The 13,497-nt window shown below is 41.6% G+C and overlaps 1 pseudogene; it reads left to right on the forward strand.

Moving 5' to 3' along the window:
• Positions 1 to 7,876: 7,876 nt before the first annotated feature.
• On the forward strand, positions 7,877 to 8,352 carry LOC107969091 (large ribosomal subunit protein uL23-like; annotated as a pseudogene).
• The last annotated feature ends 5,145 nt before the right edge of the window (positions 8,353 to 13,497 follow it).

Consider the following 13,497-nt stretch of genomic DNA (forward strand, 5'->3'; position numbering starts at 1 on the left):
TCCATGCTTCAGTTTTTCTTCATAATACTATATATTTGATTTGCTTTTTATCTATGTTTCTTAACTAGAATATAGCTCCACGAGGAAAAACATTTTTGCCTATTTTGTTTACTGCTATATCCCTGGTGAACTATATGCCAACAGCAAACAATCTGACAAAGAAATCAAGAAAGTAATCCTGTTTACAATAGCTACAAATAAAATTAAATACCTAGGAATTAACCAAACAAGTGAAAGATGTTTACAATGAAAACTATAAAACATTGATGCAGGAAATCAAAGAGGACACCAAAAATGGAAAAATATTTCATGTTCATGGATTGAAAGAATCAATACTGTTAAACTGTCCATACTACCCAAAGTATCTACCAATTCAGAGCAATCCTTATCAAAATACCAATGACATTCTTCACAGAATTAGAACAAACAATCTTAAATTTATATATATGGAACTACAAAAGACCCAGAATAGCCAAAGCTACCTGAGAAGAAAGAATAAAACTGGAAGAATCACATTGCCTGACTTCCAATTATACTACAGAGCTATTGTCACCAAAACAGCATGATACTGGCATAAAAACAGACACGTAGACCTATGGAACAGAATACAGAACCTAGAAACAAATCCACATACCCACAGTGAACTCATTTTCAACAAAGATGCCAAGAACACACTTTGGGAAAAGGACAGTCTCTTCAATAAATGGTCCTGGGAAAACTGGATATCCATATACAGAAGAATGAAACTAGATGACTATCTCTTGCCATATATGAAAATCAAATCAAAATGAACTAAAGACTTCAATCTAAGACCTCAAACTATGAAACTACTACAAGAAAACATTGAGGAAACTCTCCAGGACATTGGACTGGGTAAAGATTTCTTGAGCCATACCCCTCAAGCACAGGCAACCTAAGCAAACACAGACAGATGGGATTACATCAAGTTAAAAAGCTTGTCCACAGCAAAGGAAACAATGAACAAAGTGAAAAGACAACCCACAAAAAGAATGGGAGAAAATATTTGAAAATTACACATCTGACAAGGGATTAATTACCAGAATATTTAAGAAGCTCAACTAACTCTATAAGAAAAAATCTAGTAATCCAATTTCAACGTAGGCAAAAGATCTGAGTAGAAATTTCTCAAAAAGACATACGAATGGCAAACAGGTATATGAAAAAGTGCTCAACATCATTGATCATCAGAGAAATGCAAATCAAAACTACAGTGAGATATTATCTCACCTCAGTTAAAATAGCTTTTATCCAAAACACAGGCAATAACAAATGCTGGCAAGTATGTGGAGAAAAGGGGACCTTCGTACTATTGATGGGAATGTAAATTAGTACAACTACTCTTGTACTAATAGTGGAGAACAGTTTGGAGGCTCCTCAGAAAACTAAAAATAGAGTTACCATATGATCCAGCAATCCCACTGTTAGGTATATACCCAAAAGAAAGGCAGTCAGGGAGAAGGCTGGTCAAGATGGCTGACTAGAAGCAGCTAGTAGGCGCCACTCTCATGGAGAGAAATAGAAACGGCGAGTAAATACAGCACCTTCAACTGAGTCATCCAGGTATAAGCATTGGGATTTATCAGGAAAACAACTTAACCCACAGAGAATGGAGAAAAGCAAGGTAGGACATTAGCCTGCCCAGGAGTGACACAGAGCTAGGGGAGCCTCCGTGAGTGAGTGAACAACCCCAGAGACCCATGTGTCCCCGATATATTTTTGCAACCCTCAGGTCAGGAGATCCTGTTATGAACCCACTCCAGCATGGTCTGCATTCTGACACGCAGAGCTACGTGGAATTTTGGCATAGCAGCCACTCAGGCATACATGGATCCCCAGGAGCTTTAGATAACTGGGCCTCCTGGCAAACGCAGCTGCAACTCTAGCAAAGTGGGAAGTTCTACCCCTAGAAAAGGAGCTGAATCCAGGGGGCTGAGCAGTGACTATCTGTAGGCCCCGCTTCCATGGCACCTTGCAGGATAATGCCCACTGGCTTGGAACTCCTGCCAGCCACAGGTAGCAGCGTTACACCTCCCTGGAACAGAGCTCCCAGGGGGAGGGACAGGCCACCATCTTTGCTTTTTCACAGCCTTAGGCATTATTGCCTTCAGGATCTAGAGAGTCTGAGGTTACTAGGGACTGGAGGCAATCCCATTCACAACTGCCACAAAGAGAATAAAATACCCAGGAATACAGCTAACCAGGGAGGTAAAACACCTCTACAATGAGAATTACAACACACTGCTGAAAGAAACCAGAGATGACACAAATGGAAAGACATTCCATGCTCATGGATAGGAAGAATCAATATCATTAAAATGGCCATACTGCCAAAGCAATGTACAGATTCAATGCTATTTTTATCAAACTACCAATGATATTCTTCACAGAACTAGAAAAAACTATCTTAAAATTCATATGGAACCACAAAAGAGTCCAAATAGCCAAAACAATTCTAAGCAAAAAGAACAAAGCATGAGGCATCCCATTACCTTACCTCAAACTATACTACAGGGCTACATTAACCAAAATAGCATAGTACTGGTGCAAAAGCAGACACATAGAACACAGTAGAAAGCTTATAAATAAATCTGCACACCTACAACCACCTGATCTTTGACAAAACTGACAAAAATAAGCAATGGGGAAAGGACTTCCTACTCAATAAATGGTGCTGGGATAACCAGCTAGCCATATGCAGAATATTGAAACTCAACCCCTTCCTTACACCGTATGCAAAAATCAACTCAAGATGGATTAAAGACTTAAATGTAAAACCCAAAACTGAAAATCCTGAAAGACAACCTAGGCAATACCATTCTGGACATAGCAAATGGCAAAGATTTCATGATGAAGATGCCAAAAACAATCATAACAAAAGCAAAAATTGACAAATGGGATCTAATTAAATTAAAGAATGTCTGTTACTCAACAGAGTAAACAACCTACATAATAGGAGAAAATATTTGCAAACTGCATCTGACAAAGGTCTAATATCCAGCATCTATAAGGAATTTAAACAAATTTACAAGAAAAAACAACCCCATTAAAAAGTGGGCAAAGGATATGAACAGACATTTTTCTTTTTTTTTTTCTTTTTCTTTTCTTTTTTTTTTTTTTTTTTGAGGTGGAGTCTTTCTCTGTCGCCCAGGCTGGAGTGCAGTGGTGCGATCTTGGATCACTGCAAGCTCCGCCTCTTGCATTCAAGTGATTCTCCTGACTCAGCCTCCCATGTAGCTGGGATTACAGGCATGTGCCACCACACCCAGCTAATTTTTGTATTTTTAGTAGAGACAGGGTTTCACCATGTTGGTCAGGGTGGTCTCGAACTCCTGACCTCAGGTGATCTGCCCGCCTTGGCCTCCCAAAGTGCTGGGATGACAGGCGTGAGCCACCATTCCTGGCCAAACAGATACTTTTCAAAAGAAGACATACGTGTGTCCAACAAGCCTGCAACAAAGAGCTAAATATCACTGATCATTAGAGAAATGCAAATGAAAACCACAATGAGATATCACCTCACACCAGTCAGAATGGCTATCGCTAAAAAGTCAAAAAATAACAGATGCTGGTGAGGTTGCAAAAAACACGGAATGCTTATACACTGTTGGTAGAAATGTAAATTTGTTCAACTACCGTGGAAAGCAGTGTGGCTATTCCTCAAAGAGCCCAAAAAAGAACTCGCTTTTGACCCAGCAATCTCATTACTGAGTATATACCCAAAGGAATATAAGTTGTTCTACCATAAACATACATGCAGACTTATGTTCATTGTAGCACTATTCACAACAGCAAAGACATAGAATCAACCTAAATACCCGTCAGTGGCAGATTGGATAAAGCAAATGTGGTACAGAAACAACACAGAATACTATGCAGCCATTAAAAAGAATCAGATCATGTCCTTTGCAGGAAAATGCACAGAGCTGGAAGCCATTATCCTTAGCAGACTAACACAAAAATGGAGAACCAAATACCTCATGTTCTCACTTATAAGTGGGAGCTAAATGATAAGAACACATGGACACAAAGAGGGAAACAACAGACATGGGGGCCTACTTGAGGCTGAAAGGTGGGAGGAGGGAGAAGATCAGAAAAAATAACCATTGGGTACTAGGCTTAGTACCTGGGTGATGAAATAATCTGCACTACAAACCCCTGTGACACAATTTACCTATAAAACAAACCTGCACATGTACCCCTGAACCTAGATACATTTTTTTTAAAAAAGAAAGGAAATCAGTATATCAAAGACATATCCACACTCCTATGTTTATTGTAGCACTATTCACAATAGCCAAGATTTGAAAGCAACCTAAGTGACCATCAACAGATGAATAGGTAAAGAAAATTTGATAGATATACACAATGGGGTACTATTCAGCCATGAAAAAGAGTTATATCCTGTCATTTGCAACAACATGGATGGAACTGATAGTCACTATGTTATGTGCAATACACCAAGCACAGAAAGACAAGGTTCACATGTTCTCACTTATTTGTGGGAGCTAAAAATGAAAACAATTAAACTTATAGAGACAGAGAGTAGAAGAATGGTTACCAGAGGCTGGGAAGGGTAGTAGTGGGTGGGGAGAAGTTGGAGATGGTTAATGGCTACAAAAATTAGTTAGAAAGAATGAATAAGATCTAGTATTTGACAGTACAAAGGGTAACTATAGTCCATCATAATTTAGTTGTACATTTAAAAATAACTAAGAGCAGCCGGGCACGGTGGCTCACGCCTGTAATCCCAGCACTTTGGGAGGCCGAGGTGGGCGGATCACGAGGTCAGCAGATCGAGACCATCCTGGCTAACACGGTGAAGCCCTGTCTCTACCAAAAATACAGAAATAAATTAGCCAGGCGTGGTGGCAGGCGCCTGTAGTCCCAGCACTTGGGAGGCTGAGGCAGGAGAATGGTGTGAATCTGGGAGGCAGAGCTTGCAGTAAGCCAAGATCGCACCACTGCACTCCAGCCCAGGTGACAGAGTGAGACTCCATCTGAAAATAAATAAATAAATAAATAAATAAGAGTATAATTGGGTTGTTTGTAAAAGAAAGTATAAATACTTGAGATGATGGATACCCAATCCCAATGTGAATATTGTGCCTTGCATGCCTATATCGAAATATCTCATGTATTTCATAAATATATACACCTACTATATACCCACAAAAATTAAAAATTAAAAAAATTTCTCATCTCCAAGTTACTCCCCAACTCATTGCAATCATACCGATATTCTCATAAATAATAACTATAAATTCTGGACAAGGTACCACAATAAACAACCTGAATGCACTGGAGGATAAAAAAATACACATTCTGGAGGGAGTCAACACTTAAGGGAACTGCACTACCCAACGCTTGTGAAAATCCCAACATTAGTTGACAGGTGGAAGCAGGAAACTGCATTGAGTGAGTTTCTATTTTCACAGCTTCTAGTCTAAGGGCAGAGCACATAGGCTATCTAAAGCTCTAATAGGGAAGTCACTGTCTTTCTGTCCTAAAGAACCTGAGGACAACCGCAGCAGCTGGAAAGTAATGGTGAAATCTCAGAAAGGAGAGTGCAGACAGGGGAAGCCTTAAATTCTGCGAATAAACTCTGCCCAAATCCCTGGATGACCCCTGAATTACATACGCAGGAGAGAAGTTCTAAGTAACCTAGTTAAAAATCTAAACTGAGTTTGAGGAGATGAATATCTCAATTATACTGATTTAATTATTACACATTGTATACAGGTATAAAGATATTACATGTACTCTCAAAATATGTGTAACTATTATATGTTCTTTTTTTTTAAAGAACACAGAAATTTTAGTCAAGTAAAATAAAGAAATTGTTTTTTTTTTTTTTTGAGACAGAGTCTCGCCCTGTCTCCCAGGCTGGAGTGCAGTGGCCCGATCTTGGCTCACTACAACCTCTGCCTCCTGGGTTCAAGCAATTCTCCTGCCTCAGCCTCCCAAGTAGCTGGGACTACAGGCATCTGCCACCTTGCCCGGCTAATTTTTGTATTTTTGGTACAGATGGGGTTTCACCATATTGGCCAGGCTGGTCTCGAACTCCTGACCTTGTGATTTGCCTGCCTCGGCCTCCAAAAGTGCTGGGATTACTGGCGTGAGCCACTGCACCCGGACAATAAATTGTATCTTGATCTTGGAAAGAAACAAAAAGAGCCCAAATTGAGATTTGAGAATCAAAGATTGCCTTTGCATCCAGCCAGTTAACTGCCTGCAACAAACAAACAAAAATCAATGGTTTTCAGAGGGAGGTAAAAAAAGCCAGCATCTATACAACATAATATTCACAATGTCTAGAATTCAATCCCAAATTACTTGACGAGCAAAGAAACAGATAAATGTGATCCCTTCTCAAGAGAACATACAATCAAAAGCCCAATCCAAGATGACCCATATGTTGTAATTATTAGACAAGGATTTTAAAACACCTGATGTAACCATGCATAATCATGTAAAGAAAAATATATATCTGTAATAAATAAACAAATGGAAAATCTCAGCAGATAAATAAAAACTATACAAATAAACCATGTTAAAGTTCTAAAATTGATTAAAATATCTAAAATTAAAAATTAACAGCAGAGAGAAGATGACAGAGGAGTCAGTGAATTTGAAACTAGATCAACAGAAATTATCTAATCTGAAGAAAAAAAATAAAATAGAAGAGATCCTCAACATCAAAATGTCTAAGATACTTTTAATGAGTCCCAGAGAAAGAGACAAAGAATGGGGCAGAAAAAAATCTTGCAGAACAATGGCTGAAATTTTCCCCAATTTGGTGAAAGACATTAATTTACAGGCACGAGAAATTCAGCAAACCCCAGTCAGGATAAAGATGAAGAAATCTATGTGTAGACAAATCATTATGAAACTGCTGAAAACCAAAGATAAAAAGAAAACCTGATGCCTGTCAGAGAAAAATGACAGATTACATACAGGGGAATGACAACTCAAATGACCATGTACTTCTCACCAGATACTATGGAGGCCAAATAACATTTGTAATATACTGAAAGAAAAAATAAACTGTCAACCCAGAATTCTACTTCCAGTGAAAATAGCCTTCAAGAATTGGGGCAAAATAAAGGAATTTTCAGATAAAAGAAATCTAAAAGAATTCATTGCCAGCTGGGTGTGGTGGCTCACTCCTGTAATCCCAGCACTTTGGGAGGCTGAGATGGGCAGATCACCTGAGATCAGGAGTTTGAGACCAGCCTGGTCAACCTGGTGAAACCCTGTCTCTACTAAAAATACAAATATTAGCCAGGCCCAGTGGTGGATGCCTGTAATCTCAGCTACTCAGGAGGCTGAGGCAGGAGAATCACTTGAACCCAGGAGGTGCTGGTTGTAGTGATCCAAGATCATGCCATTGTACTCCAGCCTCTGTGGCAGAGTAAGACTCCATCTCAAAAACAAACAAACAAATAAACAAAACAAAACAAAAAACACCACCAACAACAAAAAGAATTCATTGCCAAAAGACCTACACTACAAAATAAAAAGTGCTTTAGGCTGAAGGGAAATTAAAATGTATGGAAAGACCTTCAATAAAAACTCTGGACACTAAAGCTCAGGTGAGCTACCTGGCAGGTGATCATACACCAATGTGCTAGGAAGGTGATGCATCCCCAAGCATAAATTAAAATGGAATTCAAAAAAATATTCAAAGAATCCAAAAGAAGGCAAGAAAGGAGGAACACGGGAACAAAACACAAGAGGCATACAGGAAAAATGACAATAATGTTGCAGACCTAAATTCAACCATATCGACAATTATATGAAATGTTAATATACTAAGCACTCCAATTAAAATACAGAATTGGACCCTGTTCACAAGATGGCGCCAAAAGCGAAGAAGGAAGCTCCTGCCCCTCCTAAAGCAGAAGCCAAAGCAAAGGCTTTAAAGGCCAAGAAGTGTTGAAGGGTGTCCACAGCCACATAAAAAAGAAGATCCACAAGAAAAGAAGATCCACCCACCTTCTGGCCGCCCAAGACACTGTGACTCCTGAGGCAGCCCAGATATCTTCAGAAGAGCGCCCCTGGGAGAAACAAGCTTGATCACTATGCTACCATCAAGTTTCTGCTGACTCCTGAGTCTGCCATGAAGAAGACAGAAGGCAACAACACACTCATGTTCATTGTGGATGTTAAAGCCAAAAAGCACCAGATCAAACAGGCCATGAAGAAGCTCTGTGACATTGATGTGGCCACAGTCAACACCCTGATCAGCCTGATGGAGAGAAGAAGGCATATGTTCAACTGGCTCCTGATTATGATGCTTTGGACGTTACCAACGAAATTGGGATCATCTAAACTGAGTCCAGCTGGCTAATTCTAAATATATGTATATCTTTTCACCATAAAAAAATATGGAATTGGAAGTAGCTCCCCAACTTACTGCTTGCTGAAGAAAAGGCATAGATCATCCATTCCCATTGCTTCCATACTCTTATGAAATATTTGGTATATATCTACCCAAAAGTAATATGCTGTTCCACTCCCCTGAACTCTGCCTTCTGCCTCAAATGTCCTTCCTATCTCATACCACCCTCACCTCCAGCATTCAACACACACACACACAGATTTAGACTCCCTCATGTCTTACCTTTCCATGAAGGTGATATGATCTGACCACTCCACTTACTCCAATTAAAATAGATCATATCTATGCATGGGTGAGATTATCTCTTGCTATGCAAGCTCACTAGGAGCTGAGACTTCATTTTGTTTGTGATTGTAGCCCCTGAGCCAGGTGTACATAGGTTATTTAGCTATCAAAAACATTAATCAGCAATCAAAATTAAGTAGTGAATATGGTAGGCTGTTCTCCACGAATACAATTTGTAATAACAAACTTGAATAGGGGAGTAATTCAACCCAGACTATGCCCTCTGCTTTATAAAATAATATCCTGCCAACTTGGCGTGACATTGAATTTTTTTTTCCTGACCAATACTGACATATTTGCTCAAACAAATTAATATCCTTCCTTTGATTCATTTTGTTTTGGAGGAAATAAGTTCACATGTCAATGTAAAAGCTGATCCTTACAACCTCTCTTCCAAATGAATTTTTGTATCTTCATGATAACAAGATAATTAAGGAACAGTAAACTTTTCTTTAACTTTGTCTTTTTCTTTTTAGACATAACCCTGGCCTTCTGCATGGAGCCGTCGCTACTGACATAGAAAAACAATGATGTGCCGCTAAGTATTTAACAGCCAGATCTTGGGGATGGGGAGATACTCGATTTGTAGCATTTGCCCATTTCCACGGTTTAAATACTCTCACTATGGCCAATTTTAAGGTATCAGCATGACCTTATAAATGGAACATTAAGAAGAGATGGACAGGTCGGGCCCAGTGGCTCATGCCTGTAATCCTAGCACTTTGGGGGGCTGAGGCAGAAGGATCACGAGGTCAGGAGTTCAAGACCAGCCTGGCCAAGATGGTGAAACCCCATTTCTACTAAAAATACAAAAATTAGCCTGATGTGGTGGTGGACGCCTGTAATCCTAGCTACTCGAGAGGCTGAGGCAGAGAATTGCTTGAACCCGGGAGGTGGAGGTTGCAGTGAGCCGAAATGGCACCACTGCACTCCAGCCCGGGCGACAGAGCGAGACTCCATCTCAAAAAAAAAAAAAAAAAAAAGAAGAAGAAGAAGAAGAAGAAGAGATGGACACAATATCTCGGAACCAGTGTGAATCATTGTAAGAAAGACCACGTGATGTCAAGGACAGGGTAGGAAGAAACATAAGTTTCCATTTTTAAAAATTAAAACACTAGTTATTCCCTAAAATGAGAGTCTGAGTGGCTGTTCATTACCACAACTTAACCATATGAGTATGTTCACCCCAAATTCTGAGTGAAAAGACCCTGAAGCTCTAAACTTTTTCTCTTTCACCTCCCCCGCTCCACCATAAAAAGCAACAACAAAAAAATTGACATATATGGTCATTTGTCCTGAGTTCCATGAGATTTGCAGCAACCAAGGGGACCATACCATGATCAAGCTATTACAAAATTGGTTGGATGCAGCGGCACATTTCTGTAATCTCAGCACCTTGGAAGGCCGAGGTTGGAGGATCACTTGAGGCCAGTTCAAGACCAGCCTGGGTAACATAGTGGGACCCCATTTCTACAATTTTTTTTAAAGTTAGCTAGGTATGGTAGTGTGTGCCTGTAGTCTGTGTGAAGGCAGGAGGATTGCTTGAACCTGGGAGTTCGAGGCTGCAGTGAGCTATGATCACCACTGCACTCCAGCCTGAGTGACAGAGACAGACTTCATCTCTTTACCCAATATGTATAATCTGGGAAAAGGAGAAGGCTCATAACACTCACCCTTGTAAACATCAGGGAAGAGACCTTGACATTTGGACTGTGATTGCTGATTGGACGGGAATGGGTTGGCAGGGGAAGTGGGTGAGATGTTTTAACCAGGAAAAAGAAAAAAAACAAAACAAAACTATGAACGTGTGAAAAGAGACTTCTCAAAGAAAGAAAGGAAGAGAAAAGTACTGGTCACTCCCCACACAGACAGAATGCCATGGAGTTGCTCTTTCTTGCCATGAGTTTAATGACAAGTTTCCTTCCCCTTCATATGCCAACTAAGCAGCAGCCAGCAGGTCATTCCCCGTCTTTGCTGCCCAGCCAGGCCTAGAGTCTTCCCCAAACACAGTCACAGATATTCCCAGGCTTGAATGCCATCCAGAGACTAGTCATCTGATGCAATTGCCTGTGGTCTGACAAACGAACTCCCATCCAAACATGTTGTGCTTGGGGAGTCTGACTATATGATCACATCTCCCAGGACTCAGGCCCACTCTGACCACAGGATTCTTCTAAAGACACCACCGACAGAAGTGTGTGCAATTGCACCATATAATTTTTGTCTGGGAAGTGAAATATCTCTGTCGTTACATCATCTTCCTTAGCATAGTGATCCCTTAAAAGAAGAAAGCCTAAATAAGATCCCTTCTCAAAGCCAAACTATTAAAACAATCCTTTTTAAATATTCTTTCCTGTCTTCCATGCTGTACAAGTACAGCTTTCACACAATCTCTCTTCTGATCTTCAAAACAATGCACGGAGGGGTGAGGGGTGTATTATTCCTGTGTCCTAGCCCAGCCAGGACTTCCTGCTCCCCTTTTCCCCCCATTCCTGCAAAGGTGACATGGCCAGCCCGGCCAATTCACGTCTGAGAGACTGGCTTCCTGTGACAACCTTCACCCCCCTCCCCTGACCCACAGGCCTGACACAAAGAGACTGCCGGAAACTCCCAACAACGGCCAAGCGGGTAGCCACAGTGTCCTGGAAAGGAATTCTAAGCCCACAACAGAGCATTTCTCATCTAGTTGTTTTTTGTTTTTTGTTTTTTTTAAATGGGATTGGGGTTGGCGACCAGCCAAAGACGGGTGGCAGAATGATGAAATCATACAAGCCCACAGCACCGATTGATGTTGTAGTGGAAATGGGGACAGGCTTTTGTGCTAACCAGAGTGTTCCTGCATACACTCTCTGATTAATAATAGTGATGGCCCAGGAACAGCCGTGATAGTCAAAGAGAAACATTGCTGTATTTGTAACATTCCATTTTTTTAAAGAGCGTATATTCATATATTCTTTATGAAATCTAAGTTATCTTGAGAAATGAAAAGAAAATGGCCATTGCTGCCACTTTGAGAGCCCTCCGACTCGGGGGTGTTGTGTGGGTTGGGGGAGATTTCTAACTCCCTGCTTAATTATCTCAAAACACCCCATCCATTCGGGTCAGCCAGCATTTGACTGCCTGCTACTGCAAAGCTCAGTACTGCACTCTGCCTAATAAGCACAAAGCCCGCGGGTCTCTCCAGGAAGGCAGGGGTGGTGGGTCAGAAAGAGCTGGCTCTCAAATCGCCCATGCCTGTGATTGGACGGGGAGGAGTTGAGACAATAAACACACAGCCAACTAACCAAAGCCAGAGACGAAGGAGGTAGATTCTAGATCAGTGTTGGCATAGGAGTTGGTCCTGAAGAACTGCTGGGATTTTGATGAGGAAGGGAAGGGTTGGCGTGGGTGGGACAGTCTGCAGGAGGAAACATCTTGGACGAAAATTAGGATGTAAATGAGAAGCAACTTATGGTCACTTCTAATTCCACTCCTATCCCCTGGCCACACATTCCATTCCTCTAAGGTGTCCAGTCTACACACCCCTGCCACCACCCCTATCCCATCTCAGCAGGAGACAATATGTGAAAAGAAAGCTCTTCGTTTTTCCTTCTTTTCCATTTCTTTCTTCCTTTCTTTCTTTTTTTTTTTTTTTTTTTTTTGTAATGGAGTCTCGCTCTGTCGCCCAGGCTGGAGTGCAGTGGCACGATCTCGGCTCACTGCAGGCTCCGCCCTGGGTTCACGCCATTCTCCTGCCTTAGCCTCCCGAGTAGCTGGGACTACAGGCACCCGCCACCTCGCCCGGCTAATTTTTCGTAGTTTTTTAGTAGAGACGGGGTTTCACTGTGTTAGCCAGGATGGTCTCAATCTCCTGACCTCGTGATCCACCCGCCTCGGCCTCTCAAAGGGCTGGGATTACAGGCGTGAGCCACTGCGCACAGCCCTTTTTTTTTTTTTTTCTCTGAGACAGAGTCTCGTTCTGTTGCCCAGGCTGGAGTGCAGTGGTGCAATCTCGGCTCACTGCAACCTCCACCTCCTGGGTTCAAGCAATTCTCCTGCCTCAGCCTCCTGAGTAGCTGGGATTATAGGCAAGCACTACCATACCCAGCTAATTTTTGTCTTTTTAGTAGAGACGGGGTTTCACCATGTTCGTCGGGCTGGTCTCGAACTCCTGACCTCGTGATCCGCCCACCTCGGCCTCCCAAAGTGCTGGGATTACAGGCATGAGCCACCACGCCCAGCCCACTCGTTTTTCATTCTTGATATTGACAGACTGCCCAGAGACAGACAGGAGTGGGTAGTGAGGGTCAGAAGGATTAAGGAGCTTGTCTAGCCGATGAGGAAGGGAACAAGATAAGATGCAAACCTTAGTCTCTGACTCTCAGCCAAGTGCTCCCTACCCCAACTAGCTGTCAAATGAGGTGGATGGGGCCTTGGTTAGGTACATAGACACCTGAGTCATATCAACCTGGTGTGAATCCCAGCTCTGATGTTGAGCAATTGACCTAGCCTCTCTCTGCCTCCATTTTCTCTTTTTTTTTCTTTTCATTTTTCTTTTTTGAGGCAGAGTCTCACTCTGTCACTGCCTCTGTTTTCCATAGCAAAATGGAGTTAATAATGCTTACACGAGGGATTAAAACGAAGACAATGCCTACCTAATGCTTAGAATGGTGCCTGGAACATAGGAACAATGTTGAAACAGTCTTTCATTCTTCCCTCCTATCACTGTGATCATCAGTACCACCACACACTGCTTCTCATATAGTGCCTGAATTTTAGAGCCTGCCTGGAGGCTGGAGCCCTGCCTGGAC

The sequence above is a fragment of the Pan troglodytes genome, chromosome 19, assembly GCF_028858775.2.
Source record: "Pan troglodytes isolate AG18354 chromosome 19, NHGRI_mPanTro3-v2.0_pri, whole genome shotgun sequence".
NCBI lineage: Eukaryota > Metazoa > Chordata > Mammalia > Primates > Hominidae > Pan > Pan troglodytes.